The sequence below is a fragment of the Hippopotamus amphibius genome, chromosome 7 (assembly GCF_030028045.1).
Source record: "Hippopotamus amphibius kiboko isolate mHipAmp2 chromosome 7, mHipAmp2.hap2, whole genome shotgun sequence".
Classification (NCBI taxonomy): domain Eukaryota; kingdom Metazoa; phylum Chordata; class Mammalia; order Artiodactyla; family Hippopotamidae; genus Hippopotamus; species Hippopotamus amphibius.
Window position 1 is genome coordinate 6,254,014 of NC_080192.1, and position 27,641 is coordinate 6,281,654.

Consider the following 27,641-nt stretch of genomic DNA (forward strand, 5'->3'; position numbering starts at 1 on the left):
GAAAGTGACCCCAGCCGCCCTCTCCTCGGTAGAGTAGGCGCTCCCCCCTTTGATTGACAGGGGAAGTGGCCAATGACTGCCAGGGGAGGTCCTTCTGGCGCGCTAGGGGCGTGCCGCCTCCGCGCTCCTCTGGTCCAATCGGGAGCGCCGAAGGGGCTGTGGGGCGGGGCCAACCCCCCAGCAGCCAATGGGACGAGCACAGCGGGCGCGGCGGGGGCGGGGCGCGCGGGGCCGGTGGCAGAAGAGGCCGCGGTGGGGTGGGGTGGGGTGGGGCGGGACGGGACGGGGCGGGGCCGGGCGGCGCGACCGGAGCGAGGGCGGGAGCCGGGTCGGAGCCGGGGCCGGAGCCGGGGCAGGAGACGCGGTCACGGCCAGAGCGCTGTGCGCGGCGTGTCGAGAGGCGAGCGGCGGCCGAGGTGAGGGGCGCGCCGCGACGGTTGGGGCGCCGCGGGCGGACACGGGGCGCTGGTCGGCGGCCGGGCCCGCGCCCCGTCAGGCTGTCGCGCCGGGGCCGCGCTCCGCGCCCGAGGGCAGCCTGCGGGGCCGCGCCGGCGGCGCGCGGACTTCCTGCCGCGGCGGGAGGGGGCGTGTGCACGCGCCGCCGCGGGCGCCGAGCGCGGCGCCGGGAGCACGTCGAGGGGCCTGCGGGGGCGGCGGGCGTGGCGCTGGGGCGCACCCGACGGGGTCCCGGGCTGCGGATTTGCCGGAGGGGGAAGTTGGGGAGCCGGGCCCGCGGAGCTCGAGGCGCCGCGGCAGATGCACGACTTTAGGAGAGACTTGCGGGGCGGGGGGTGGGGGTGCAGGGGTTCGCTGGGGAGCCGCGCCGGAGGAGAGGGGGGCCGGCGGGCACCAGTGAGCGGGCAGGGCTGGGTCCGAGGGTGGCCTGGAGGGGAGGGGGCGGCCGGAGCGGGCAGGACACACACGCGGATGCGCTCATTTGGGGCGCTTTGATGACCGTCCTCCATTTCCTTCCTTCCCACCCTCCCTGTCCCTATCCTGGCTCTGTGTGGGGGGGGCGGGGGTGGGGGAAGGCTAGCCCCCCTCTGCGAGCAGGTCCCCGGCCTGGGGGACAGGCAGGAGAGGCTGAGGGTGTTTGCCCGGTTGCCCCTCGGAGTTTTCTCAGACTGTCATTTTTAGAAACGTGAGCGCCCTCCCTCCTCTGGGGTTTCCAGCCTGCCGGGGCATCCGGAGAGGCCTGCGATTGGAGAGGTAGTGATTTCTGCTGCTCGGCTTCAGTGGCTCCTTGGGTTTCAGCTCCAGCAGAGAAGGCTGGGTTTCCTTTCAGGGGAGTTGGTCAGGGGAGCGAGCCGTGCTGTCTCCTGGGGTCCCACACAGCTGCAGCCTTTGAGGATGGTGCCTGAGGGAAGGTGGCCTTCAGATGGGGTTTGTGCACCGTTCCTGGGTCTCGTCCTCCTCCTTTGCCCCAACTTCTTTGCGTTTCTGTGGTTGACGAGGGTTGGCTGCTCACAGTCTCCACGGCTACTTATTACACTGTTTACCAAACACTCCCGGGCTGTCCTGATGAAAATCAGGAGACGAGCTCAGAAAACTTAAACCTATGCTGCAAGCGGTGAGCTTACACCATTTTCTTCCCGTCTCTGCAGTTCCTTCCTCTCCAGTTATCCCAATATGCTGAAGTTCTGTTTTAACCCCCCTAGGATTGCCAGGTTGGAGCCCGGGGCAAGGGAACCAACCAGGTGGGCTCAGTTGAATGCCAGCCTTTCCCTTCTTGCTCGAAAGTTGTTATTTCACTTGATTCACAAGCCAGCCTGCAGCCTCCCCGTAGAGCCATTGAATAGGAGTCAGTGCAACTGGGGTTTCTTTTGATTCATAAGGGAAACAATGATCTGTGTGCACTTAAACTTAACTCTAGAGTTTCACAGTCTCCTTGGTGAGGTTATGTTAGTTGAGATATGAGACCACTACTTCAGAAACTTTTCTGTGGTGTGTTTTTCTTTTGACAATTGTCTTGAAGCTTTAAAGAAACTGGCCCTGAGGCTGGTGATATTTATTACTTGGGAAAGTGACATAGCACAGAGGAACAGATGAGTGATTAGGTCTGCACTCTTAATTCACTTTTTTGGAGAAGACTAAAACCTCATTTGAATGGAAATGTCATTTCTTAGCTCATGCTTTTGGAGAACTGGAGCTTTATTACTTTTAGTCTCAAATGTATGAGATATAGGGCACAATATTTAAGTAATCTAAAAGTAGGCATATATAAAAAGCAGTATCTGGGTTTTGAACACAGCTTGTTGCTGGGAGATAAAGTTGGCCTTCCCCAGTCCTGGATGCCCGGTCCAGATCTCTGATGGCCAGGCAATTTCTGGGGTGGGAGCTGAGGGGCATTTGTCCTTAAATTTTCTCATTTCTTTATTCACTTGGAAGTCTGTGCAGACCAAGTGAAGGGCCTGGTGCTAAGATTTCCTTCATTTGACTGGGTCACAGTTGATTCCAAGATGTTACAGAATCTCAAAAAGATGGCATAGATACCTTAATAATAGTAATGGCACCTTGTGTTTAGAGATCATGATAGCTTTTACCAAGTGCTCTCTGGCCACTCTCACCTGGACCTCCGTCTGACTCAGGCCTCCCTTATCTGCCATCAGATTGTACTGATGACTTTGTGGAGGCCACCCTGTAGATTATTTGGGTAATGACCACATTCACGTGAGCGATAGTGCTGGCTCAGTTTTTTTTCCAATTAAGATTGTTTGGAAGTGCAGCTGCATACCTGAAGGCAGTGCAGCAATGCCTTACAAAGTCAGTTTGCATTCCACAGGTAGAGACCTTTCTTTCGGCTCTGGCAGTGATCCTTCACATACCCGAAAGCATGTCAGTGCTTGAAACCTGATTCCTGATGGGCGCAGTGGTGGTCCCTGGGATGGCTGTGTAGGAATTCTTTCAGACTTTTAGTGTTTGGATGATTATTCTATGCTGACTGGAGACGGTCTTAAAAGAGGAATTCTCGAAGTATTCTGTGCAGTGCAACATTCTTGGCCTATGTGTAGTTCCAGAGGTAGCTGTTTGAGGGACAATGGCCACATAAGAGCACAAGCTTTGGTGTTTTGATTAAAAACATAAAATTATATATATCTATTACTTAAATTATATATTAGCTTTTATTTATTCCCATGATTGTATATGTTTGCTTAATAAAACAGAGCATCATGTAGTCTAGTTTTCTTGTTTCCTAGAATAAAATCTTTATTTTCAGTGTTAAAACATCATTTGAGTGTTTCCTGACATTAGGTGCTGAACAAACAAGATATGAAGATATAGAAATGAATAAAGTTCTGTCTCAATGATCAAAGGCCTCAGCAAGAAGCCTTAAGAAAGAAAAAAACAAAAAGGATGGAAATTTTGCTATAACTTTAGAAACCACATGTGCGATGGTTTGTATTAACGTACTTTATGGCTATATGAGATTTATGTGACTTTTTTCCTCCCTGGAACGTGGGATAGTAGAGTGGGAGGAGCGTAGATGGAGACTAGGAGCCCTGGGCTCTGTCCAGCCTTTTCCTGATTGACCCTAGGACAATCACATATCTTAGGGTCTCCGTTTTCATGTTTGTAAAAGGAGAGTCTTAGAGGTTCTCAACCTTTTGAGAATCTGATAGTAACTATGAACTCCTTCCAGAAAGCATACTTGTGGGCAGCATCAGAGGCCCAGACCCCAGATTAGGAACTCCTGGATCATCTCATCTCTAAGCTCCCTCTCACCTCTGATGTTCTGTAATCCTATTTTCCTGGTCATCTTTGAGCTAATAATAATGATGATTTGTATTTATGGAGGACACATTCCAAAGCATTTTCACCTCTCATTTTTTGTCCCCAAAACACTTCTGAGCAGTGTGGGTGGTGATGGATATTCCTTTTTATGATGGAGAAAGGGGTACCAGGCCTGGCCACCACCTTAGTAGGGTTATACAGCCAGCGGCCTGTCCTGGGACCAGAATCGGGGCTCCTTGTTGCCAGCTTGGGGTTTTTCCATTAGGTTTTGCTTCCTTGGTGGTTGTCACTATGAGTTGTGTTTGGCAGTGTAAATATCCCAGAATGTGTCACTTGCAGAGGAAGTATTTGTTCATCTGCTGAAAGGACTGTTTTTTGTCTGAATTTGGATCACTAAACACCTTTCTGCCTGACTGTCAAAAGGTTACTCATTTTGTTTTTGTTATTTTTTGTGCCATACTTTTCATAGGGAAACACTTGTGGGACTTGAGTGTTTTGAGCAGATTTGTTTAGTGTTTGTTGATTAAAGAATACATTGAGGGGATTACTTTTTAGTTGTGTGGCACTTGAGAAACTTGTGAAATAAATGTTAAGTGAAAATTCCAAACATTTGACTTGTTCTGTCAAAGATGTCCTCACAGAGACCTTTCCTGGGGCCTGAGAGGCCCCCCAGCGGGCCCAGAGTCCCTGGGTGGGTTTGAGAGTTGGGGGTGGGTTTTGCCAATGGCCGTGACTGTCCACCTTGGCTTCTTGTGGCCTTCTGGCCAGACTCTAAATATTTTAGGGACTGTTTTTTTTTTTTTCCCCAATTTACTAACAGTACGGAGTATCAGCTGTCTAAAGACCTTGTGTATGCAAAAGAATACTAAACTTTACTCACAGATGTTCAGTGGTTTATCACTGATGAAAAGAGTCATCATCATGAAGATGTTTTGAATAATCCGAAGTGGAGGTAATGGATGGTGTATAGTAGGTATCACTCGGACGTGGTATTCGTGTGTGTCCTCCTGTCCTCCTGTTATGCTATTCTGATACCTGTAAGGAGACTGGCCAACGTCATTCACTCTCCAGGCATGGAAAAGTGTATTTGCTCATTTCACAAAGCATTTCTTTTAGAACATTGGAGAGGATCAGGCAGACATGCCCAGCCTCACTGACATCACACATAAAGCATGATGTCATGTGTCAGCTTCCCTAGGTGAGTTGCTCGCCAGAGACGCATCGGTGAGAAGATGAGGCTGTCAGAGGGCAAGGCCCATGATGAAGTGTAAACTCCAGGCTGCTGGCACTGTGCAGAGATGGCATCCGGTTAACTACACGACCTGCTGTTAGTTAGCTCTGCTAGTATTTATGGGCCCTTCTCTGACCAGGAACCTTGCATCTGTTGGCTGTTTTCTTCCAGGGGCCTGTCTGTGCATTAAATATTGATAGAGTGGCAGAGTTGTCAGTAGTGAGCTGGGGAACTCCATTAGGCTGCTGTTTAAGTTTTCTATTTAAATTTCACTCCCTGGGCTGAGTGTTTGGAGGGAGTGTATGCTGATGAGGGCAAGTGGGCAGGGTGGGTCAAAGGGAGCCTTCCTGGCCACTGCGTGTGTGGTGCCCCGACACTTGGCTCTACTCATAGTTATGGGATCCTGAGATTCAGGTGACTCTTAGTCAGGAGGTGAGCATAGAAGCAATCCCATCTTTGTGACGGTAGCAGATAGGAGTGTGTACAAAGTAGGGGCAGACAGAGAAGGGTGGATCTGAGTGCCCTCAGGACGCTGCAGAGAGCTAACCTTCGGGGAGGTGACTTTGGAGTGGTCTTGCCGCTCTCCACATGGCAATGACTGGAAGGAGAGTCCCAGGCAGAGGCACGGAGTTGTAAAGAATGTGGGGGTGTGAGAGGGGCCACGGAGGGTGGCGGGAGGGAAGGCTGGGTGGACAGGCTTCAGGTTGTGTGACCTGCCTTGCAGGCCAAGCTCGGGTTTGGACCTCCTCCTGGAGGATGGAGTTCAGTGGGGAGCTGTTTTGGGGTCGTAGACACAGCAGGTTGAAGCTCTGCACAGAAGTGAGACGTCAGGTGAGAAGTCAGGGATGCAGATGGGGGAGGGGTGATTCAAGTGGCTCATTTTAACAAAAGGAAGCAGTGCTAAACTCTAATGAGAGGGGCTTCCACAGTGGCACTGGCGTCAGTCTGGACTCAGTTTCTTTGCCTGCGTTTACGTATTTAGTTGGTAATACAGCAGCTGCCTGGGATCTGCTTCTCGTTTGTGGCTTACGCTCACAAATCCATGCAGTTAGTGTGTAACACATGGTTTCAGAGCCACACAGCCCTGAGTTTGAGTTCCAGCTCCACTACTAGGTAACTGTGGTCTTCCTTGGCCAAATACTTCAACGTCTCCAAAACCAGGATACTGACAGCCCCCTCCTCATACGACTTGGGGAGGGCAATCTGAGGGAATGGACCGTAGACCCCGAGAGCTCGGCACCTGTACCTGGTCCATGGTGCCAGCTCAGGAACTTTAGTATCACTCAAAGTGCAGCGTCTACTTGAGTGAATTTGCTAATTAAGAGAAATATACCTTTAAAGGTCTCAAACTGATATTATATTTTCCGATTCTGTTGAAAATCTTTCTAAGATGTGTTATTCTTTTCTCAGCCTGTGTATCGAGTATACTTGGACCTTTCCTTTGTGCCTTAGGGTCACAGGGATGCCGTTGGGGTTGTTGATGTGGACGAGGCTTCTGACCCTGCATGGAATGCCCTCCCATTCTGCCGCTTACAAGGCCTGTCTGGTCTCTTCTCTCCACCTCTGAGCGTCTCTCAGATTCTGTTCTCTTTGTTGGGGTGCAGGCCTGAGGGCAGTCTTATTCTCCCTGGGTTTTGAGGGCAGCCCTGCCACACAGAGGCCTCGCTCCCATCTGGGTTGATGATTCTGTGCTTAAGTTGAATGTTTTGTAGGTTATGGAAAGCCTGACCCTTGGTGTTGTGACTGGCTTTAGTGACTCAGAATTGGAAGGGACCCTGTGTTGATGGTGACAATAGCTCATACTCAGGTAACGGAAAACATAAAGACTTGGAAAAGCAAATCATAAAGCGGTAGGTACACTCATCACACGTGTGAAACGTTAACATACAGTGACTATAGTCAAGGTTGTAGAACTATGGAAAGTTTCTCCTTGATTTCCAAACTATTCCATTGCCCCGTACTTTTTTTTTTTTTTTTAAATTAAACCTCTTTTTTTTCCACAATTTTATTTTATTTATTTTTTATTTTTCTTAATTTTTATTTTTTGGGTGTGTTGGGTCTTCGTTGCTGCATGCGGGCTTTCTGTAGTTGTGGCAAATGGGGGCTCCTCTTCATTGCGGTGCATGGGCTTCTCATTCTAGTGGCTTCTCTTGTTGCAGAGCATGGGTTCTAGGCACTCAGGCTTCAGTAGTTGTGGTGTGCAGGCTCAGTAGTTGTGGCTCACGGGCTTAGTTGCTCCATGGCATGTGGGATCTTCCTGGACCAGGGATCAAACCCGTGTTCTCTACATTGTCAGGCAGATTCTTAACCACTGTGCCCCGTACTTTTAAAATTAATATTTAAGTAATAACTTGACTCTATAATTAAAATTAAAAAAGTATATATATATAAACAGCTTGATTGTGTAGGCATTTTCAGTTTACCAGGAATTTCCCCATAGTCCTGATTTTGTTTTCAGAACAGCTTTGTTGGTTTGCTCCCCTTTTCATTTTTCAGAGGAGGATAAGAGGGAGGACTGGAGGGTCAGTGGTTTTTGCCTGAGGCTGACTAGGCAGGACCCCGTGTGGGCCTCAGCCCAAGTCCATAGTTCTTAGAGAGCCTAGTTATGGGGGGTCTCTGCTGGGGCCTGCAGGGTGGTCTTTAATATATAGAATAAACTGTGGCTAGTGCTTTGAAGCTTCCTATTGAATAAATGAAATTTTATTATTGTAAAGTGATACCCAAACCATAGTTTGTGTACATTTTCATATTTTAAACTACATTTGTGTTCTACTGTATCCAGTTATGTTGTTGCCAACTGAGCGTGTGCCAAGGCTGTGAGCTGTGGTCTTCAGAAGAACCACAGAGCAGGCTCTGCACCCCATGTGGACCTCCAGGCCTGCTGTTAGTGGGTTTTGTAGCTGACTGATTGCTGGAGGATGGAGCTGGCCTACCTGGGCACTGTTTAGCTTGGACGTGACTATGTTTTAGTTAAGGAAGCAGTTGTGCCCTCTGCACCGGTGAAGGTATCACCAGCTACGGAGCCTGGGCAGCCAGTGAGGAGGGTAGATCGGGGCAGGGCATCACCGTCTGGGACAGGCCTCTGGGTTTGGGGCTTCCTGAGGGACCATATGAGAAGCTTTACGCTCCAGCTTATTTAATTCTCGCAACAAGGTAGAGTTAACTCCACTTTACATGTGAGTAAACCAAAACTCTGAGAGAGGAAGTGACCTTCACAGGATCACTGGCGGAGCTGACCCTCAGCCTGACTCTGAAGCCACACTTATCTGCTGTCTTGAGTAAGTGGATTCTGAGTCACTTGCCCTCAAATATTAAAAAAAATCTGTAAGTTAATCTTCCTTCCCCACCTCTCGGAAACATAGAAAAGAGGCAAGTTATGTGGTCTTTTGTTTAAGACAGGATCTGTGCCTACAACTAATTTAAGATAATCCAAAAGTTTGCAATAATTTATGCAATGGGGAGATAAGGGCAGAAAAGGAGAGGCTTCTAAACAGCCCAGCTGGGACTCCAGAGCTCCTGGCTTAGGTGGGAGTGCTCTTGCCTTGCCTTCCACTAGCTGCATTTTAGAAGGTGTCATATGAGATTGAAAAAGCACTTAGGGGAGAAGGCATTACATTTCTGTAAAGCATTCATTTGCAATACACTTTGTGAAATTGCAAGAGACCTTCACATTTTGTTGACGTGATATCAAATGAAGATCATTTGTACAGGTAAATTAGAGCAGATGTTTGTTTCTGTGCTTGTACATTTTGTCACTTTTGTGTCAAAAGACTTTTTTGTTGTTTGCTTTCTGGTCTTTTAAAAATTGGAGGTGAAACAGAAAATAGAGGGGTTTTTTTTCTTTCTTTTTTAAAATAAATTTATTTACTTATTTATTGGCTGCGTTGGGTCTTCGTTGCTGTGCACGGGCTTTCTCTAGTTGCGGTGAGCAGGGACTACTCTTTGTTGTGATGCGTGGGCTTCTCATTGCAGTGGCTTCTCTTGTTGCAGAGCACGGGCTCTAGGTGCTCAGGCTTCAGTAGTTGTGGTGCATGGGCATAGTTGCTCTGCCACATGTGGGATCTCCTGGCCCAGGGATCGAATCCATGTCCCGTGCATTGGCAGGTGGATTCTTCTTTTTTTTTTCTTAAAAGGGCAAGAATAAGGATGCAGATGCAGAGAATGGACTGGAGGACACGGGGTTGGGGGGCCAGGGGATGAAGGGGAAGCTGGGACGAAGTTAGAGACTAGCATAGACGTATATACACTACCAACTGTAAAATAGATAGCTAGTGGGAAGTTGCTGTATAACAAAGGGAGATCAACTCGATGATGGGTGATGCCTTAGAGGGCCAGGACAGGGAGGATGGGAGGGAGTCATGGGAGGGAGGGGATATGGGGATATATGTATAAATACAGCTGATTCACTTTGGTGTACCTCAAAAGCTGGTACAAAAGTGTAAAGCAATTACATTCCAATAAAGAGCTTAAAAAAGAAAAAATATTTATTTATTTATTTATTTATATTTATTGTCTGCATTGGGTCTTCGTTGCTGCACGTGGGCTTTCTGTAGTTGCGGAGGGCAGGGGCTACTCTTCGTTTCAGTGTGCAGGCTTCTTACTGGGGTGGCTTCTCTTGTTGCGGAGCATGGGCTCTAAGCATGAGGGCTTCAGTAGTTGCAGCGTGTGGGCTCAGTAGTTGTGGCTCGAGGGCTTAGTTGCTCCGTGGCATGTGGGATCTTCCCGGATCAGGGCTTGAACCTGTGTCCCCTGAATTGGCAGGCGGCTTCCTAACCACTGTGCAACCAGGGAAGTCCCGAGGGTTTTGTTTTTAATAAAGAACTCTTTGTATTTCACTTTGCATATGCATAGGGATTTTTATGTATTTTATAAGCAGTAGCTGCCACCTGCTAACTGACTACAGTACTTTGTTCCAAGCTTCAGAAGAGGCAAGAGAGCTGCATTGCCTGTGTCTGTCCTCACAGCAACACTCAAGACTCTGAGGTTACCAGTTTGAACATGATGGCACTGCAGGTAGTGAGATCATGAGCTTAGTCCAAGGTCTTCAGGGTTGTAAATAGGGAAGAGAATTTGAAGCCTGCACTGGCTACATGTGCCTGTCTCCTTCTCACCAGTCTACACTGTTACAACTGTATTATTCAGATTCCCTTAAATATTTTATCAAATATTTTTCCATGTTTTTATCATTGTCCTTAAAACAGTTTTTAATGGTTGTGTAATCCTGTTAATGTAATGAGATTAAAACATTCCCCAATGATGGACATTTTAGGTTATTTCCACTTTTTTTTTTTTTTTTTTTGGTATTGTAGATGAATTTGCAGTTTACAATTTCATTTTTCTTTTTTTTTATTTGTATAACTAGTTCTTGGGTACAAATTCCCAGAAATAGAAATCTTGGATTAAAGGATATGAACATCTTAGAGTGCTTTGAAAGCCTGCTCTGTTGCTTCTGGGTTTATCTTTCTGATATTTATGGATGAAAAAAATTGAGGGATTTTTTTTTTTCTCTTTAAAATACTTTGACCTTTAGAACTTCCAAGTATCTGTGAGATAAACTTTTGTGAGGTTTTTTAAATGAGTCACATTTCCTCCTCTGTTTCTGGATATCATTTTACTTGAATTAGATGTTTTACTTTCATAAGCAAGAAACAGTCTTTGAAAAGACTGTTTGAAAGTCGTTACTGCTTTCTTTATTAATCTCCTGAGCGAATGTTCTGCATTCCCTAGGTTGTAAATGCTTGTGGTTGCATTCCTTCATCAGCTCAGCTGTGGTGATACTCTGAACCACAGTCTCTCTCAGAACTTGTCTTGTTTTCTTTCCCTCACTTGAAATACACATGTTGGGAAAGACCAGTGCAAGGCTGTTCCTGCTGATATCATCACACATCAGGATAGCCTGGGGGATCTCCCGACCCTTTGGATTTTGCCTGTGTAGCTTCTAGATGCTGCTCTCATGGACGTTCCTAGCTCTACCGCTGCTGGAGGCAAACATCGCGGAGAAGTATTGGGAGGTTTGTTTGTTTTTTTGGCCACAGTGCGCAGCATGTGGAACTTCCCTGACCAGGGATCGAACCTGTGCCCCTTGCATTGGGAGTGGGAGCATGGAAGCATGGATTCTTTTCTTTTTTAAAATTTATTATTTATTTATTTATTTTTGGCTGCACTAGGTCTTAACTGCGGCATGTGGACTTCTTAGTTGCAGCATGCATGCAAGATCTAGTTCCCCGACCAGTTATCGAACCCGGGCCCCCTGCATTGGGAGCATGGAGTCTTACCCACCGAACCACCAGGGAAGTCCCTGGAAGCATGGATTCTAAACCACTGGACCACTAGGGAAGTCTGAGCAGTATTGGGAGGTTTACAGTGTTGGTACTTACGCTTTTCCTTTTCTTTTCTTTTCCTTTCCTTTTTTTTTTTTTTCTGGCTTGTTTATTTTTCTGTTCTGAAGTCACTGTGTCCTTTACCTGTCCGTTCACCATGGGTTGGCTTACTTTTTCACCTTCCACTGTTCCTTAGGTATTCACCTGTAGATTGAGTGGAGTCCTCTTTTCCTGGTGACTCATTTTTCAGGGTCTGCAAAGGAAAAGGTCCTTAGCAGGGACAAGGAGGGCCCCAGGTAGGGAGCAGTGGCCAGACCTCAGCTCTCAACCTCGCATCCCCTCTCTTGGATTCCTGCTGTGCCTGCATCACACTCCTGCACCCCCAGGAGGCTGCTTCCTCTTTAGTTCTCTGGCCTCATCCTGGGCAAAAACTCCTCTTTTCTTGGTTCCTCTTATCCTAGCTAAGAAAGGCTGATGTTCACAACACAAAAAAACAAAAAATATTACTACATACTGAGGCAGAAATAAGAGGAAGTAATCACACACGACACAGAAGCATAACAGGAGTTTTGTTTCCCAGGCACAAGTGGGTTTTTGATGCCAGCACTGTAGGGCTAGTTTGACTGCATTGGCTCAGGTAGGTGCTGCCTAGCTTCCTGATTCCCCTCCCCCACCCCTGTTTATTCTGTCAATAAATCCAAATTTTAGAGTAATACTTTGCTCTGTGCTTGGTAGTCTGTGTTTTGATCACAAGTACGGAAATTGTACTTTGCCCTGGTTTCCACAAATGCCTAAACATGTCTAAGTTGGCTGTTGCCTGGGCAACTGGCTGAGCTGTTGGTTGTGTGTGTGGTGAAGGCTCTGGTAGAGGCTGAATGGAAGCCCCAAGGCATCCTATGGCTTCTCAGGCAAGCTGGATGGTAACTACCAAGCCCCAGAGGCACACGCTTTTAGCTTCCCTTTGTCCTTTCCACGGTTCCTGTTGTATTTCCTGAGACATCTCTGCCCAACTGCCCCAGCTTGGCAGGGTGTGGCATGGAATGGAATGGGGCTACTTTATTTCAGGACATGGACCTTTGGACCTCGAGGCCTGATTCCTTAGCAGTCCTTAACCCCGACTTTAGTCTGGGTTGCACGGGTGCATGTTGTTCCATCAAGTTTCTACTGCTTCTTAGAGCTGGGGCCGGTGGCTGGAGCCCAGTGTTAGGCCTTGCCTGAGAGTCCCACAGAAAAAGGGCCTTGAAGTGGGGCCGCAGGTGGTAGTCTTGGCCATGCAGAAGTCATCGGAAAAAAATAATTTGATTGGATGATTGGAGTGCTGCAGTATGCCTGCTTTTATGAGAAACGAGTGAAGTGGTTGGTATAGTAAATTCCAGACTTTTGTCATCTTACCTTTTGGATTTCTTTCTTTCCTTCTTGCTCTTGCAGGTGCGGGTCTGAAGTCACTTGATTGGGGCTGGGCTGTCTCAATGCCTCCCTTTAAAGTTCAGACAAGTCACCTTCCTTGAAGTTTTGTTTTGCTCCAGAATTGGAGCACATCTCCAGAATTGCTATTTTGGACTTGTGCTTTTTTTGTCTACAACTTCCAGTAGGAACTTGCATGTTCATGAAATTTAGAAATAGTTGAAAATAACATGCTCTCTTCACTAATAAGAAAAGAGGCAGGGAAAACAAACAAACAAACATTTAAATCCCTGCCTTACAAAAAGTGAATGTTAGTGGCGTGATTGGAAGAGGTGGGGGTAGCACCGCCCGCCCCCTCACCTGGAACTTTTGGAGGCTGGGTAAGAGGAGGGGGCCTTTCCTCCCTGGGGTGGAGGTAGAAGATTGCCAGTAGCCACAGAGGCTGCGAAGCCCTGCTTCCCAGCCCCTCTACAGGCAGCTGCTGTTGATGCGGGGCTGGCGTTTGGTCCCAGGTTGCTCTCCCCTGTCGGACGGCCTTCTTGGAGCCGTGGGGCAAGCCCTGCTGAGTTCTGGTTACGCGCCAGCCCAGTGTTCTGTGCTGCAGGTGTGTGTGGCGAGTTTATCATGTAATGAGCTCTGCAGGCAGTTTGCCTGGGCTTGAATCCCAGTTCTGCAATTTATGGTGGGTCCTTGGCAAGTTCCTGACCTCAGTTCCCTCACCTATGAAATGGGGATGATGATAGGATTGTTGTGAGGACTGGGTGAATGAATACGTGTCCTGTGCTTGGTTGGGGCAGTGCTGCACTTTGAGAGCCGTGTTCCGTGTAGCCGTTGTGTGCCTCTGAGCCTCCCAACTGTCCTGCCACGTGACTCTGATGCTCACTTTACAGTTGAGGAAACAGGCTCACAGCAGCTTACTAACTCCTCAGACCCAGATCTGCCTTAAAGTTGTCTCTTCAGTGCATCGTGGTTCCCCAGGGTGTTAGGGGATGATTATAAAGGGACTGTTCACTCAGGGCTGTACCCACCAGGCGTACTTTGTAGATGGCTTTATTTAATTTTTACTGCCTCTGTACACACACGCAAAAGACACACAGATGCACAAAACATTTGTATGTTACTCTATAAAATGATGCTGCGATTACAGTGAGTAAAAGACCAGTTCATTTCAAAGCACAATCTTATCGTAGCTTTTTCTCACCTTGACTTCCTCAGTCATTGAATGCTCAAAGTACTACCATCCAGGGATCCAAGGACGTGTTAACCTTAAATAAGGGTGCTTTTGTGGGGAGAAATCGGTCGATGCGTATTGCTGCCCGTTTCTTGCCCTGTGTTTTGGCATGTGTCCTTCTGCACGTCTGGCACCTGCACGCCTCCTCAAGGATCAGGGCCTGTTGGGAGATGGCATCCCCAGTGTGGCTGGGCTGAATTGTGAACTGGAAGCAAGGTTGGGAGCTCAGCATCCATACCAGGTTCAAACAGGAGGAGTATCTGCGGTCTCCATGGGGGCAAAGAAGGTACTTACATCTGAGGGATCTTGAGAGAATTCTGCTGGATCCCTCGATTCTCTGAGGCATTGATTCTGGTTTGCCCTCACTAGTCTCTCCTAGGATGCCTTCCTGGTGCAGAGTGATATATCTTTATCTATATCTATAACTATATCTGTATCTATATCTATATCTATGTCTATATCTATATCTGTGTGTCTCTCTCTATATATATTTATGCTGCTCCGGATCTTAGTTGCAGCACATGGGATCTTTGCTGCGGCATGCAGCCTTCTTAGTTGCGGCATGCATGAGGGATCTAGTTTCCCAACCAGGGATCAAACCCAGGCCCCCTGCACTGGGAGCGTGGAGTCTTACCCACTGGACCACCAAGGAAGTCATGTGTATGTATATATATAAATTAATTGGCTGCATTGGTCTTCGTTGCTTCCTGTCCTTTCTCTAGTTGTGGTGAGTGGGGGCTTCTCTTTGTTACGGTGCACGGGCTTCTCAGTGCAGTGGCTTCTCTTGTTGTGGAGCACGGGCTCTAGGCATGTGGGCTTCAGTAGTTGTGGCACACGGGCTTAGTTGCTCTGTGACATGTGGTACCTTCCCGGACCAGGGATCAAACCCGTGTCCCCTGCATTGGCAGGCAGATTCTTAACCACTGTGCCACCAGGTAAGTCTCTACATATATATTTTTTAATTCAACAAATTCCAGCTTCTCCTTTAACCTAAGGCTCTAGTTGTAAACTACATTCCCGAACCTAAACCACAGACTTAAAGGCTGGGACCTGACCCTGGCTAAGCTGCCAATTGCATGGTGACTGGCCCCTGAGAGGGCTTCTCTTTTCTAGGAAAGCGCTCCTCTTTGTTAGACTTTGCTTTGCAGTTTTACTGCCCTACTCACCTAACCTTGGTCATTGATGTCCTGATATATGTGCTTGAAACTCAGCACTGTTTCTTGACCTGTATTTGGGTCTCAGATTTCCTTCAGAATTTTGTGAAAATAGATTCCACGCCCCTACGCCCCATGGACACAAGCATATTTGCACGCAATTCCGACAGGTTCCTAAATCCCCATTCATTTATTGAACAAATATTTGAACTTCTGTCATGTGCCAAGGCACAGTTCTAGGCACTGGGGTTACAGCCAGAACACAATAGACCAAGACCTTACATTCTAGTTGTGGGAGACAGAATGTGGTTAGACAACTCGTGTCCCATGTGGAGGGAAGGCCAACTTCGTGGGCTGGAGCACCCAGGCCTCATCCCGCCTGCTTGGTGCTAGGCTCTTTGCCAACCTCATAGTGCCCTTCCAGCTTTCACCTTCCTGAACTGGTTTTTCGTGTCACCATCATTATCATAAAGATTTTTAAGGATTTAACATATATTGAGGCTTATTTTGTGCCAGGTGCTCTACTTTTCCATGCATGATTACACTTATCCTTTTTTTTTTTTAATTAATTAATTTATTTATTTTTGGCTGCGTTGGGTCTTTGTTGCTGTGCCTGGCCTTTCTCTAGTTGCGATGAGCCGGGGGCTGCTCTTCCTTGCAGTGTTCAGGCTTCTCATTGCGGTGGCTTCTCTTGTTGTGCGGCATGAGCTCTAGGCACACGGGCTTCAGTAGTTGTGGCATGTGGGCTCAGTAGTTGTGGCTTGCACGCTGTAGTGTGCGGGCTCAGTAGTTGTGGCGCACAGGCTTAGTTGCTCCGCAGCAGGTGGGATCTTCCCGGACCAGGGACCGAGCCCGTGTCCCCTGCATTGGCAGGCGGATTCTCAACCACTGCACCACCAAGGAAGTCCCATGATTACATTTATTCTTATGACAACTTTGTTTTGCAGCTGGAAAGCTGGCTTTAGAGAGCTTAAGCTTTAAGAGAGGCCTCATAGCTAGGAAGTGTGGTGCTTTTGATCAGTGTGCAGCTTAGGCGTGTGGAATTCAGCGAGCTGGGCCTGAGGACATCTTTAGAAATGGCGACAAAAAATGAAGTGTGACCATTTTGTCCTGGACGTGTCCACTCTCTGACTGGTTCCTTTAGTGGTCAGAAACGTAAGTTTTACCTGTCACATCAAATTGCCTTGCTCAAGGATGGAAACATGAATGGAACATGCTTTCAGGCCTCTACATGGTAAACATTATAGACACTTGGAGTTACCAAATATATATATTTACTGTTAGCAGAATTGCAGAATTCCATCCTCAGTCCCAAATAATGGCCTCATGAGTGACATTTGAAATGCACATGATTTAGTACTTGGCTGAGATTTATATGCACACTGTTTTTCCACACCAGACAGTTGTTTTCTTATTTTAATTTGTAAGATACTACCCAATGAACAGAGTAACTTCCTGAAAAGTTGCTTTAAAAAACTTTGTATCCTCTGCAGAGAGGGAGTGAAACAGTATTTGTGATCTTGACTCAGCCCCTGACATAACAGAATCATTATTCTGACTGGAAGTTTGCAAGCTGCCTTTCCCCTGACATTAACAGCTGTTAGTTCTTTAAATATTTACATTTAATAACTTCATATCTCTGCTTCCTTCTAAGGCTTGCTGCAACTTCATGTCAAACACAAAACTGCACCTTTGGAGTTGTTTTGAAACATGACTGAATGCCAGCGGAAAGTTTCTCCTTTGCCACCTCGCATCAAGGAGGAACAGTTTGACTGTGGGGCTGGCTCGGTGCTACTTAAATGTTGCTGTGTCCAGCCACGCTTCCTGGGCAGCTGGGTCCAGAGAAGCCCCGAGGCTGGGAGGGGGAAGTTGTGTCTTTGTTATGTGACCAAGGGGCGATTGTTGGAAGTCAGTCCTGAGAGAGTCTGGGAGGCATTCTAAATGGAGTTTCCAGTCTAAAGGGTGAGGCAAGGTTGGAGGAGTCTAGGTTTGAAGCCCAATAAGATGGAGATTGGGGAATGGGGCAAAGGGGTGGTTGACAAAAGAGAACCTGTAGGATTTCTGAGCAGGGTGGGTTGGAGAAGGCAGCTGCTGTGGTTTCTTTCCCTGGCCTCCCCTGCTAGACCACAGTTCTCTGGGCCAGTAACCCCCAGCCTAATTGTGAGACCTGTTAGAGCCTCTTCCTTGGCTGTGTCCCACTGAGGGTGGACCGTGCCTTCCTGTACACACGCCTCAGCCTGAGAGGGGGCCAAACGGCGGCTGTGTGCAGGGCGTGTGTGTGTAGATGGGGCTTGGATGTGCAGGCTGGGATGTTCCCATGAGTGCTCTGGGGGTCCTTGTGGAGCAGGGCGCTCCCTGCTCTGGATTCATTATGTATTTGACTTCTGGAGGTAACAGTCTGTGGTTATTTGTTGAGCGTGCTTGTCCTGTGCCGTCTCTGCTGCTCACGCGCCTCGGAGAGCTTGGGGGTGGCCCTCCCTGTCTGATAGCTGGGGCTTGGGGGGGGGTGGGTTCAGCACCAGGCCTGTCCCCTCCTCAGCTGTTCTTAGCATTAAACCGGCCACACTGGTGGAGGACCGCTTGCAGTGTGCCATTTTACCCAAAGCCTCCTTCTAGAGCTTGGCTGATTGAGGTCTTTTGGGTTTTGTTAGCGTTCTGGCACAGTATCAGAAGAATTCCACTCTATATCGTGGTCTTTTTTAGAGCTCATATTTTATTTCCATTTTATCCGTGGACTTCAGCCTGGAAGATTCCCAGTGAACAGCTTTAACATTGTCATATAAAACTTTTCCTTGCAGCAAAGCACAGATACTCTGGCTCAGGGGTAAACAGCTCTTCTAGAAACAAGTCAGGTCACTTCAGCAGCAAAGCAGTGCTCCAGGAACCTTTCAGGGCACATTCTTCTTGAGACTTCTTGTCCTCCGGGAGGGGAGGGACACAGTGTCTTGGGTCCCTGCCCTAGCTGCAGTGTCCCACAGTACACGTGACCGTCCCGGTAGTGCTGGAGCTGGAGTGCCGACCCTCCAGAAGTAGCTCCAGGTTGGAGATGGAGACTAGCATGGGGACTGCCCGAGGGCTGTTGGAGCCTTCAGTGTGTCCCCAGCCCAGAGGGTCACAAGAGCTAGTCTGAAACTGTGCTGTCACCAAAGTGAAAAAAACAAGGACAGTGTAGTTTTTATATGTTAAGGTTAGCAATTGCCTTTTCTTGGGAAGGATCCTTTTAGTATAAAATTGTGACCTTTTATCTTTTAGTTTTAAAATGTCTTTTCTTTTGGTGTTGGTGCTATGAGCTGGTAGTTTTTTTTTTTTTTTAACAAATTTATTTATTTTTATTTGCTGTGTTGGGTCTTCGTTGCTGCACATGGGCTTTAGTTGCGGTGAGCAGGGGCTACTCTTTGTTGTGGTGCGTGGGCTTCTCATTGCAGTGGCCTCTCTTGTTGCAGAGCACAGGCTCTAGGCGTGTGGGCTTCAGTAGTTGCGGCACATGGGCTCAATAGTTGTGGCTCATGGGCTCTAGAGTGCAGGCTCAGTAGTTGTGGCGCACGGGCTTAGTTGCTCCACGGCATGTGGTATCTTCCTGGAGCAGGGATCGAACTCGTGTCCCCGCATTGGCAGGCGGATTCTTACCCACTGCGCCACCGAGGAAGTCCCAAGTTGATAGTTTTTTAAAGAGTATTCTTCCTTGACAAAATAAAGTTAGCAGGCTTATGTAACTCTCCTCCAAAATTCTAAGCAGTTTTATTGAGTATACCAGACAATAAGTTGTATGTATTTAAAGTATAAATTTGATACCATTTGACATACGAACACACGCGAAGACACCTGTTAAACCATCACTACGTTCAAGATAGTGAATGTATCTATCACCCCCTGAAGTTTCCCTGAACCTCTTTATAGCCCCTTCCACCTGCCCCTCACTGCTCCCAGGCAACTGTTGGTCTGCTGTCTGTCACTGTAGATTAGTTTGCTTTTCTAGAATTTTATATACATAGAATCATACAGTGTATACTTTTTTAGTCTGGCTTCTTTCACTCAGCGAAATTATTTTCAGATTCATCCATGTCGTAGCATATATCAATGATTCATTCTTTTTAATCCAGTGTATGGGTATGCCACAGTTTTATCCATTCACCTATTGATGGACATTTGGGCTGTTTGTAGTTCAGGGCTGTTACAAATAAAGCTGTTATGAACATTTGTGTACCAGTCTTTGTACACACATATGCTTTCATAGCTCTTGGGTAGATACTAGAGTGGTATGACTTGATGGTAACGGTAGTGTTGGTTTAACTTTTTAAGATGCTGCCAAACTATTCTCTGTTTCTGAAGTGCTGTACCACATTACATTTTCATGAGCAGTGAGTGAGAATTGCAGTTCATCCATGTCTTTGCCGATACTTGGTTTGGTCATCTTTTTAATTTTTGCCATTTTAGTTGGTCTGTAATGCTGTCTCATTGTGGTTTTAATTCACATTTCCCTAGTGACCAGGGATGTTGAGCATCTTTTCAAGTGCTTGTTTGCTGTCTGTATATCTTCCTTGGTGAAATTGGGTGGTTTATTTTATTAATTAGCTTTGAGATTTCTTATATATTCTGGATACAAGTCCTTATGAAATATATGATTTGCAGATATTTTCTCCCAGTCTGTAGCTTGTTTTGTCCTCATTCTCTTGACAATGTCTTTTGAAGAGCAGAAGTTTAAGAAATTAGATGAAGTCAGTTTGTTCTATGGTTTGTGAATTTTTGGTTGGTGTCATAGCTAAAATCTTTGCCTAACCAAGGTGACAAATGTTTTCTCATAGAGGTTTTATAGTTTTAGGTTTTACATTTAGGTCGGTGATCCATTTTGAGTTATTTTTTGTGTACAGTGTAAGGTATGGGTTGAAATTTATTTTTTGCCTGTGGATGTCCAGTTGTTTGAGTACTATTTGTTGAAAAGTCCTCCATTTTTAGTTGGTGAAATCCAAAGCTCTGGGAACTGTGGTTGTAGACACCCAGATCTCTTCCTTTTCGTGACTGTTTCCTGTTCTCATCAGTTTGACATAGCCTGGCTTTCTCTTTATTTCATGTGTCTTGAGCCCCTTGATGGCACAGGTGCTATCACTGGGCAGTATGTGAGTCAGGGGCTGCGAGATGCCTGCTGGGATCCCATGCGGTCTCTTCCTCTACTCTGGACTTTCCAGAGGCCTGGGCACAGCGCCTTTAAGGTCTTTATGTTGGGTGGGTTCTGGGCAATATCTCGTTCCAGAGGTGACTGTGAAGGCCTGCTAGGTACAGAAAGGTGCAGGGACAGTAGGCCTTCTGTGCCTGGATGGGTAGGGGTGTGCCCAGGCTGGGCATATGGCTGGCAGCAGTGTGACCTGTCCTCAGACTGAGAGAATGTGGCTCCACTCTGGGCTCCTGGTCCCCCTCAGCCCAGCTTTATGACTGTGTGTGAGGGAATGGATGGCTATTCATTCTTCTTTTTGCTTCAGTCACAAAGGGGTCTGAGAGGCCTCCACCTTTGCACCGCTACCCAGCAGCTTCACAGAGGGTGGTAAAGTCTTTGCCTTTTGACCCACGTGCAGTTCTCTTGGCTTGTATATTGCTGGTACTACTAGTGTTAGCACTACCATTACCATCACCAGCACCTAACAGCAATGGAGCCTTTCCTCTGCTCTAAGCCCTTTACCTGTAGTACCCGTTTAGTCCTCACAACAATGCTGTGGGGTGGCTACAGCCCATTTTACAGATGAGGAAACTGAGACACTGAGAAGGCCAGGTATAAGAAGTCCTTGGGCCATGCTTTCCAGTATTCAGTGTTGGAGGAGGGATGTCATTTAATATTTGTCATTAACTCTTATGAAACAAAATAGAAATAGTGGTTGATGGGGCTCTCTCTTCTAAGTCTCCATTTCCTTATCAGCAGTGGGGAGGAGTTCAGCTGTTTGACCAGATTACAATTCTTTAGTGGCTCCCCGTTGCCATCACAATAAAATCCAAACTTTGATCTGGCCCCTGCTTACCGCTTCAACCTCATCTCTTGCCACACTGAACTTTTGTGGTTTTCCGTCCTCACATGTGCTTTCAGCTGTAACTGCCCTTTCTTCCCATCTTTGCCTGCTGAACTCCTACTCATCCTTCAAAACTCAGCTCTAGTTTCACCCCCTTCTCCTCGACCTAAGGTGTCCTGCCCATGGGTCCGCAGAGTGCAGGGTCCACCCCTGTCCCAGTGGTTCTCACGTGCGGTATGATTGACTGACGGACTACCTGCTGGTCTTCTCCCACTGGGCTAGGTGAGGTGAAGGGCAGGGACTGTCTTTTACCTTGTAATTCACAGTTCTTAGCTTTGTGCTGGCATATAATGGAAGACAGACATTTGTGGGATGAACAGATGTGACAGGAATAACGTGAGGACCCTCAGTTCTCAAGCCTGTTGGCTTGTCATCACCTGTGACTGCGGGTGCGCAGGGTAGCCTTCCCGGGGAACGTGATGTTGATGCATTTAGAAAGCACCATCCACCGCCTGCCAGTGCAGGGCACGCGGGTTCCAGTCCTGCTGCAGGAAGATCCCACATGCCGTGGAGCAGCTAAGCCCGTGCGCCACAACTATTGAGCCCACGTGCCACAACTACTAAAGCCCGCATGCCTAGAGCCCATGCTCCACAACAAGAGAAGCCACCACAATGAGGAGCCTCCGCAGCACAATGAAGAGTAGCCCTCACTTGCCGCAACTAGAGAAAGCCCATGTGCAGCAACGAAGACCAACGCAGCCAATAAATAAATAAACAAATAAACAAATAAATAAACAAATAAAAATAAAAAGCATTATTCAGTGATTCCTTTAAATCTTGAGTGAGACTTACATAGATCTTTTTTTTTTCACCCTCTATGAGAATGAATTCTCTATTGTGTTAAAAAAAAAATACTATTTCTTTGACCATCTTTTTATTTTATTTATTTTTATTTTTATTTTTTACTTTATTTTATTGGCTGTGTTGGGTCTTTTTTGCTGTGCGCTGGCTTTCTTTAGTTGTGAGTGGGGGCTACTCTTCGTTGTGGTGCGCGGGCTCCTCATTGCCGTGGCTTCTCTTATTGCAGAGCACGGGCTCTAGGCGCGTGGGCTTCAGTAGTTGCAGCACATGGGCTCAATAGTTGTGGATCACGGGCTCTAAAGCGCAGGCTCAATAGTTGTGGCGCACGGGCTTAGTTGCTCCGCGGCATGTGGGATCTTCCTAGAGCAGGGATCGAACCCGTGTCCCCTGCGGATTGGCAGGCAGATTCTTAACCACTGCGCCACCTAGGAAGCCCTTGACCATCTTTTTAGATCATAAATTTAAGTTTCTACATTTTTCCCCCAGATGGGTGTGATGCCATTGTAATTTTTGTGGTAAGCTCAATGTTTTGAAAATGTTTCTTTGGAATTTTGGGGCCAGCATGGATTGATTAGAGTGGATCAAGTGTAGTTTGGTATCTGTTTTTGAAGGAGAAAGAAGTTTGTCAAGAAACGCAAACTGAACTGCGTCTAGTACAGAGGGCTACTTAGAAGTGTTTTGCTGCATTTCACTGTAGTCCACATGCCGGTGACTGTGTGGTTTTACTCCTCAGCTGCTGTAGTTCAAGGACTTTTAGGCTTTTGGCTGATAGATCCTAAGGTTGGACTCTCCTAGGTTGTTGAGATATGAAACTTTGAATTAAATTTCCGATGAATTGCATAATGTATTTTTGCTTTAATTACTAGGAGGCAGGATTAATCAATCTCACCCATGTACGTTCATGCTGATGTGTGGGGGCTGGGGGAGGAGGGAGGTTAGGGAAATAGAAGGTTGAATTGTATCTTTATGGAAATGGGCTTAAGTTTTATTTGCTAGCGGTCCACTCCTGCTCTCGGCATGTGTCTGAATTCTGAACATGGTGCCAGTAGAGGTGTGTGCAGTCTTTCCTCCTGAACTCAGAGTGGGTGGTCTTGAACCACTGTGGTGGGTGGCCAGTGAGGTCCCTGAGGGGAAGAGCCAGCTGTGTTGAGGGGTGTTGTGTAGGGGCTTGAGACAGAGTTCTCCTCTGTGGAGCGCTGGCCAGCCCAAATGATAGCCGTAGGGGTCAAAGTTCCAGCACCTACCGTGCGGGAGGCGCGTCACAGCTTCACACACGTTATATCCAACCCTCACTGTAGTGCTTTGAGGCTAATACTATTATCTCCTTTTTACATGTAAAGGAAACAGTTCAGAGATGTAGTTAGGATATTTGTTCAGTGTTACGCAGCTAGTAAGTGCAGAGCCAGGATTTGAAGCCAGGTCTGTCGTGGTCTTTCCCCTATAACATGGGGCTGGTAGGTGTGTCACACCCTTGAGCTCCTTGGCACAGACTCTTCTCTCAGTGTCCGGCTGCAGAGAGCAGTTAAGACAGCCTGGGATGTGAGCAGTGGCCTCCGCTCACACACAGCTCTACGTTGGGATGTCAGTGGTGATCTCTGTCCTGTGTTCATCTGAATGCTGTGGTGTGCATGGCTCTGTCCTGGTCTGTGTTGGGAGGCAGAGAGGTGGACACACCCCAGCCATGGGAAATGTCTTCTCTCATTAACCAAGTATGGAGGGGGTGGTAGACTCCACAGCTGTCACAGTGGTGTGAGGGGAGAGTGCTGTGGGTGCAGCCAGGAGATGGTAGTCAGGGGAGGCTTCATGGAGGCAGTGAAGATGTCTGTGTATGTGTGGTTATGTATAACTTCTGTACAATAAAATTCACTTGAGAAATTCAGGGACTTATATAGGCATTGGGAATCAACAGAGGTTTTTAAGCAGAAGAGTAGGTTAAGATCAGATCTGGGTTTCAGGAAAGTTTTCTGGAATGGATAGAAAAGGCTAGAGTTGGATGTAGAGAAGCAAATGTTAATGCAAGAGCAGCTGCCCCTCCTTAGGGTCTTTGCACATGTGGTTCCTACTTCCTGGACTGTCCTTTGCCTGGAGGGCTTCTTCTCATCCTCCCGGTTATAGCACCAAAGCTGCCTCCTCAGTGGCCTCTCCCTGACTACTCAGTGTAAATTTGCTCCCTGTCCTGCTGTCTCTGTTGCCCGTCTGACGTCTTTGTGCTCCCACACAGATCTCAGTGTGTGTCACCGCCATCCCTCTCTGTTAGACCATCACACAAGCAGGGGCCCGTCTGTCTCCTAGTCTCTCCTCTCAGAACAAGGCCCGGATGAACATGTGAACGAGCATTTGGGGTGTGAGATCTAAGGGGTGGTGGGTCGGAGCTGGTCTGGTGGTAGCATGACTGGAAAGGGGAGAGGGGCTCCAAGGTCATTCTTTTCAATTTCGTTTAACCAGAGTAATGCTGCCGTTGACTTATACTTGTGGATGTCCCAGCTGGGTGGCCCCTGCTCTTTCCTAAACAGCTGGGATGTTTGCCAGACTTGCTGACCACTGCTGTGGCCGCGCTTTGTGGCTTACGACAGTGGCATCATTTTGTTTAGTTTGGACCGCGTGTCCTTTCCTGTTGAGCAGCTTTTCTTTTGCTAGCTGTCACTGCCCTCTTCTAAGTCTCCCAGTGTAGCTCCTGGTCTCCCTTTGTATGTTTCTCCCTTTTCTAATGCTTGTTTTTTTCTGCATTAATTCTGGGGAAAGGGAAATCAACTTGAGGTTGCTTGACCAAGACTCTGTAGAGCAAGGGAATTGTCGATTTTGAAATTAAAGTTTGAACTTCTTGATTCTGGACTTTTGCGGTGTGCCAGACCCTGAGGCTCAGTCAAGATGACCTTGATGTGTCCTTTGTGCTGGTGATGTGGGGTGAAGACAGGTGGCATGGCCCCAAGTGGAGATATGGCTGTGGGGTCTGGGGTGAGCGTGTGGGTTTACTCAGTGATTTCTGGGTGGGGATAGGGTGGGGAGCACGTGTCAAATTTCAAGGTCTTTTTCAGACTTGACCCCTTCTTTCAGAATATGATGTGGTGTAGAGGCAGAGGTCAAAACCCCCTGAAGCTGGATGACAAACGTGTGAGTGTTGTTTGGGGCGGGGAGTTGGGGAGGGGGCAGTTCTTTGTGCTGTTCTCTTGATGTTAGCAGGTGCTTCAGAACCAGACGGGCCCTTCTGAGGGGTTGGCTGAGGGCTGCTGTGTGTGGTCGGATGGGATTGCTGGTTAGTAAAGGGTAGCTTTGCTGAGCCCTGGAACTGGGTCTGGATGTGGAAGGAAGTGAAGCCAGCCTCCAAGCCCACCCGTCTGCTGGCCCCAGTGAGCAGAGTGGGGAGCCCATCAGGAGCAGCCCTGGGGGGAGCCAGCCAGTCTCTGGGGATGGGCACCCTGTCCTGAGAGGTGTGCAGCTGAAGGAAAGGGTGTCTCTCTGGTCACGCCATCCCTGCACACTTCCTGATTTCATTTTTTATGGGAAGCATCCGGCTTTCCTGACCTTTCGTTACCAAACAGAACAAACAAACCGGTATATATCCATCTCTAGGGTTTAATTTAGAATAAGGAAAATGAAGTGTTGGCCCCACTTCTGTTTTCCAGCCAGTCCCACCCTCCTCCCATGCCTTTTTTGGGCAAGCACTCACCTCTTTTGGTGTAGTTAGTCACAACAGCTTGACTTCAAGATCTCATCATTATTACACTGGTGGCATTGTTGAAAGCCGAGGGGAGGAGACCTGTGTCTCTGCACGGGGAGGTGGTCAGCGCGCCCCAGGCTAAGTTAACCTTGTCACTGTCAAATAGGCCAAAGCTTTGTAATCTTTTGGCACGGGTGCGGTAAGAGAAATTTAATTTCCATTTCCTCCTGGTTTGCTTTGCTCCTTATTCCCAGATGTCCTGAAGCAAAGGGAGTGTTTTTCCACTTGGAGCCATCTCTGCGTCAGGTGTAGCTAAGCAGCTGTCCTGGGTCAGGCGCAGAAGCTCACAGACAGCATGCTTTTGTCCCTGGCAGGTGGGTTTTCACATCATCTCCAGGCTCAGTTTGGGGAGGTGGATGAGTGCCAGGTGCGAGCAAAGTTTTATTTGATTAACATATCAACATCAGAGTACCTTCAAGGAAGCCTGGGGCGTTTTCTTTATTTTATTTTATTTTTTGGCCACGCCACGCAGCTTGTGGGATCCTAGTTCTCCAACCAGCGATCAAACCTGGGCCTACAGCAGTGAAAGCACCAAGCCCTAATCACTGGACCGCCTGGGAGTTCCCTGGTGCATTTTCTTTTAGATTGGAAATTGAAAATTCTGAATTAAATACTTTTATTAATTTGTCCTGGTCTTTAAACGAATTTTGTAGCTGTTCTGTTTTCACGCATGGCAGGGAAGAGTGTTTTTTGATGCCATGCTAAGTGTGGTGCCTCGTAGCATGTGCACAGCTCTTTCAGCTGAGTCTTATACTAGTTTATTTTATACGAGGTGGTGCTGTACCCAATACTTGGCATGACCCCTGACCGGTAGTCACTTACCATTTGTCTCATGACACTGGGACTGGCCAGCAGTCAGCTAACTGAAGAAGTTAGATAAAGCAAGATTCATTAAGGAAAATACATAGTTTAGGCATTTCTTTAACTTTAAAAAAAGATTATATTTCATGTGCCAATTTTTCATTGACCTTTTCTCTTTGAATCTGCTGATCAGAATTGTCAGTTGTTTTCTTGCATAAACCACGCCTGTAGTTTATTGTGTTTGATATTCAATTTTTTCCTGAAGAGGATTGAGAACTTAGATGCGTGAAGCAACCTGAGTTGCTAAATCCTAGATTTTACAAATTTTCACCCAATCCTTTACACTTGTCTTACCCATACCTATGATTTATTTGGGTTTTTTAAAGTTTGTAAAAATCCTAGCAACTGTGTGCTTATTTCATAGGCTTGCATAGTTGTGTGTATGCATGTGTGTGTATGTATGTGTATATATATACACACACACATGTTCACACATACACATTGATATACATTTATAAGTACATATGCATTGATATGTATAATTGGCACAAACAGGTTTGGGGACAAATGGTTGTTTAGCACCCTGGGCAACGCGTGGTTCTGTTTGCCACGTGTGGCCACAGTGCCAAGGGGGTCTTTCAGTAAATTAGACAGGGATTCTGCTCTCAGGAAGCTTCCAGCCTAGTAGAGGCAATTTCTGTATTTCAGAATCTGTAACACAAGTCACAAAGTGGCAGATGCCTTCAGGGAGAGCATGTACTCCCAGCAGGAAGGGATCAGAGCATTCATGGAGAACCAGCTATTTGACCTGGGCCATTCGTATCTGTCTGTCTTTAGCCGAATATTTTTCTGTAAGTAGAGATATAAACAGGTGTAACTAACACTGGGCCTTGGGCAGTGGTAAGAACATCTGAAGTGTTTTTGAAGTTTCTGGCCTTTATGGAGGCACTTACTGTTTCTCCTAACTGACAAAGCTTCATAATACCCCTGTTTGTAGGGGGTTGGTCAAGAGGGATGGTGTTCCTTTCAGTCTGGAAACAGTGTACCGGTCACAGTTCTGTGGTCCTAAACTAACCTGAGCATAAAAGCACTTCCTTGGGAGACACTGGGTGAGGGTGGCCTCACAGACTCAGAGGGACCCTGCAGAGGAGCTGGGGAGGGACGATTGTTTCCAAGCGGTGGGGGAGTCCCCAAAG

The 27,641-nt window shown here is 47.4% G+C and overlaps 1 protein-coding gene across 1 annotated transcript in view; it reads left to right on the plus strand.

Moving 5' to 3' along the window:
• Positions 1-291: 291 nt before the first annotated feature.
• The window catches only part of PACSIN2 (protein kinase C and casein kinase substrate in neurons 2), a 130,885-nt gene continuing 103,535 nt past the window's right edge, over positions 292-27,641 (plus strand). Inside the window, exon 1 of the mRNA XM_057741334.1 lies at positions 292-416. The gene's annotated coding sequence lies outside the window, so the exon portion shown is untranslated. The remainder of the gene's footprint in view (positions 417-27,641) is intronic.